The following is a 4,102-nucleotide window of genomic DNA, read 5'->3' on the forward strand; positions in this document are numbered from 1 at the left end:
GAATTGAATCTGAGCCTCTATCGCTCTGGTGCTCAGGGCTTGTTCCTGTGCTGCCAGGATCAGAGTCCTGCAGACCAGCCCTCTCTGCTAGGACTTCTTGATATCAGCCACTTCAGTTATTGTCCGGTGGTACATCCCAGGCAGGGGCTTGTCCTCCCATGAGGTTCTGTCCTCCAGCATCACATCCTCTGCTTTCCATAGTCTGAGACATTCACTAGGAACGCTGTCAGTTGGGGGATTAAGGTTGACATATTCATGCATCTGGGATGTTTCATTCTGGGTAGTGGCTTCTACGCTCACTAGTCCTTGGTCTCCTTCCTTGCAGCTAGTAAACAGTCTCAAGAAGCTGGATTTTGATGGAACCCTCCATTGTGAGGAGCTTTCGAGTCTTAACATCTGTGGTCTGTATCTCTTCCTTTGGCCATCTCATTATTATTCCTGCAGGGTATCTGATGACTGGTGGTGCGTTACAGTTTATTGCCCAGGTCTTGTTGAGCTGTCTTCTCAGGACTTGCTTAACTCGTTGGAGGTATTTGGCTGTTGCAGCTTTCCTTGTTGCCTGCAGGTTGCAATTTGCCTGTGGGATTCCAAGGTAACTGTCCTCAATGTTTCCTATTGTTCCTTCTAGGAGTGAGATCCTTTCTGTGTGGACCACCTTGCCTCTCTTTGTCACCATCCGACTGCATTTCTCAAGCCTGAATGACATCCCAATGTCAATAGTGTAGATCCTGGTGGTGTGGATCAGGAAGTCAATGTCCTGCTCACTCTTAGTGTATAGCTTGATGTCCTCCATATAGAGGAGGTGTCTGAAGGTGGCCCCATTTCTGAGTTGGAACCCCCTCAGCCAAATCTCTATATAGGCCACAAAAGGCTCCAAATTAGCACATAACTTAATTGAATTTTTGTTTTTATCTGTGTATTTCTCATCTACTTGTTCTAATCTTCAAAATATTAGCAATGAAGCCATAAAAGTCTTCAAAAACTGCTTTGTTATGAGAACCGAATCCATCAGTCATCACAGCACACAAAAACATGGCCACCAATCAATCAATCTCACACTTCTCCCACACATTCCATTCACAGTTTCTGAAGAGTCTCTGATTTTTCTAGTGGAATTCCTAGTTCTGTCAGTCAAACACTTTGCCTGTGACAATAGCGGATAAAAACCTTTAAGACAGCTCTGAACTTGTGAACAAATCCCCCTCCATGTACCCTAGTTTGAACTTCAAGCTCAGAGAGACAAGGCCACAGCTTTTGACTTACATCATGAAAATCACTCACTTTATAACTATCTACCTGCGTATGCCTCCTTAAGTAAATTCCCTTCACAAGCTGCTCGCTTTGTAAAAATCAGAACTAAATTCTAAAATACAGAAAGGAAATCAAGCAGAAAAAATGAAAAAAAAAATTGAATTGACTTTTTTAATCTTTCAAAGCCTTATGATTCCACAGCTTTGACTTTTTTGACCTTATGGTTGATTAGTGTGTTGCAATAGAAAACTGAATTTGCAGATTATAATTCTCATTTATCCAATAGAAAATGGCGTCTGAATGTGAAGTCTTTTTTCTTTGAAAGGTTACGCCTCACATTCATGATATTTCATCAGTTCAAATGCCTTGATTCAACTTCAACATCACCTGGACAAATGAGAACATTCACCAACATATTGCTACACAATTTTAAGGAGCAACCCCATAAATGGTTTTGCAATTTTAGAAAAATCAGATGACTTTAAAAAAACGAAAAGTCTGGAAGCTATGATTCAACCTCAGCCAACTAAATATTTAATTACCAACTCAAAATTAATCAGTAATAACTTGTGCTACTTTATAGCATTAAAAAGTAATGTATTGTTGTAAAATATTACCTTTGTAGTGATTTAGTCCAAACCATTCTGCACCAACCTATTCCTTTCTATTAGAGGCCTAAATATGGTCTAAAAAGCCTCAATTTCACCGTCCAATTGTTGGAGGTGTTTTGAGACTCTCCGACCACTCTTCCTGCACAATCCCTGGTGGCTCTTCACGGTCATCTCTGAGGAAAAAAACGAACTTTTAAGGTGAAACAGCAGTGAGGGATCTCTTGTCATGTTTGTGTTGATGGGAACCACTTTAGTGCTCAGACAGGGAGAACGCTGACAGAATGTGATGAAGACTGATTCAGGAACCATTAGGGTTGGTTTCCTGTGCCGTCTGCGGTCTCCAGATGAATGGGAAATTCACTTGGCCTTTCAATCAAAACAAAATAAGCAGCTATTTTATATTTTAGCTGGTGGCGTTTAAGTCCTGCTTGATTCGGACATCTTATCCTTCGCTTTCTTCCTCGTCTTTCTGGGTGCCAAGTCTGTGATAAGTATTGTTATTCTCATGGTGAAGGACCTGATGAGGAGCAGAGGGATGGTGTTTGTCTTTGTCCCATCTAGGCTCTATAAGGAATCCATCATGAGGGGGAGGTAGCGAGATTGAGTCAGAGTAATCCTTTGGGGTTTGATAATGGCTGGACAAACCGATGCTTAACCTGGGAGTGTGAAGTATCTTTACTTTTACGTAAAATTCACAAAAACAGGAGCAATCACAAACTATAACAAGTCATTAGTATGTGTGACTCTGATCATGAACATACGTCATACGGATCATCATGCGGAACCCAGGCAAGTTTGTTTTTGAATTGAGAATTGAACGGGAACCTCCCGTTGGCTGTTGAAGAGAACTGGATCCAGTGTGTGACGTTACCCGTAGAAAAGAGCTTACTCCAACAAAATAAGGTAATTGTAGTCAATATTTTCTTTTGCGCCACCGTCATGTTGAAGCCTTGACATCGAGAGTTGGCAGTCAAATTTTGACACACCGTGCAGTGGCTGGAGAGGCCATAGCAATGGCAGAGAACGGATGCAGAATGTTCTCAATATATTATCATCAAATGGTTTTCAACAGCATTTTAAGAAAGTAAAAAAAAGATAAAGATGTGACAGATCACAGTTGATTGTCTGCCACAATCATTCAATGTAGGCCTTGGTCCTATGCACCCATGCAGGGGTTGACCCTTCAAGGTACTGCGGTTTTTAAGTTGTCATAGAACAGGGGTCTCAAACTGGCGGCCCGGGGGCCATTAAGTCAATATTATACGGCCCCCACCTTACTATGAAAGTTCAATGTCTATGATGTAATATCTTCTGGATGTCCGCACTTCTTTAATGATTGCTTTGTATTTGCTTTGTGAACTTTGTATTTGCTATTGTCATAACATCTGGTTGCCAGAAAAGTCCTTAGCAACAGCAGCTAGCGTCCTTAGCTCCTGTCGTTTCATAGGACACGCAGAACATATTGCTTAGCAGTACATAGACATGAACAAATGTTCAAGAAAGTTGTTCAGTAGACATAGACAATGTACCAAAGATACAGACAGTAGATGCAAAAACGCATCTTTGGCACAAATAGAACCACATATGGCCCACCCTTAGCCAGACTCTGCCTTAAGAACCCTGTTGTAGAGGGTCAAAGAGAGAAGTGACCGCATCTTCAGGGGAACACAGGTGTGTCTTGAGGTCACATATCCCAAAATGCCACCAACCCAAATACAAGTTTTTCAGCAAATTCAGCAGGTGGGCGCATGGCGGTGTTTGTAATCAGGAGGCAGAAGTTGCACTTTTACACCCGGTGTGGTGGCTGTGTTTTAAGAAAAAGGTAAAATTTTACATTTTTGACATTGGTCGATGACCCCCGGGGACATTACGTGGTCACAGACTGGCAGTCCAGTGACAGGCGGAGATGACATCTCCACAAAAATGGGCCACGGCTGGGCGGCAACTAGCAGCTCTGATTGGACGATGTGCAAATGTCTCTGGACGGAAGCAGTCCATATCAGGTTGCTCCGCCCACCAGTCGTCCGGTGGTACATAAAAAGTGTGTTGTTTCTATAGCAACCACTTTCACCAATCAGGAGTGAACATGTTGACAGTCCAAGCCCCTACCACTTAAAAGTGAGTTCGGGAGAATCTGTCAATCAAACCACATACTGTCATCAAGGCATCTGATTGGTCGGTTTATGACTTGAATAATTTAAACAACATAGAAAATGTGATACTATTTTTTTTTTTTTTTT

General features: G+C 42.0%; 1 long non-coding RNA gene across 1 annotated transcript in view; it reads left to right on the top strand.

Moving 5' to 3' along the window:
- Window positions 1-2,585: 2,585 nt before the first annotated feature.
- LOC112161980 overlaps window positions 2,586-4,102 on the top strand; it is a 6,126-nt gene continuing 4,609 nt past the window's right edge. The window contains exon 1 of the long non-coding RNA XR_002921987.2: window positions 2,586-2,765. This is a non-coding gene — a long non-coding RNA (uncharacterized LOC112161980). The remainder of the gene's footprint in view (window positions 2,766-4,102) is intronic.

Source organism: Oryzias melastigma, linkage group LG15 (genome assembly GCF_002922805.2).
Source record: "Oryzias melastigma strain HK-1 linkage group LG15, ASM292280v2, whole genome shotgun sequence".
NCBI classification, from domain to species: domain Eukaryota; kingdom Metazoa; phylum Chordata; class Actinopteri; order Beloniformes; family Adrianichthyidae; genus Oryzias; species Oryzias melastigma.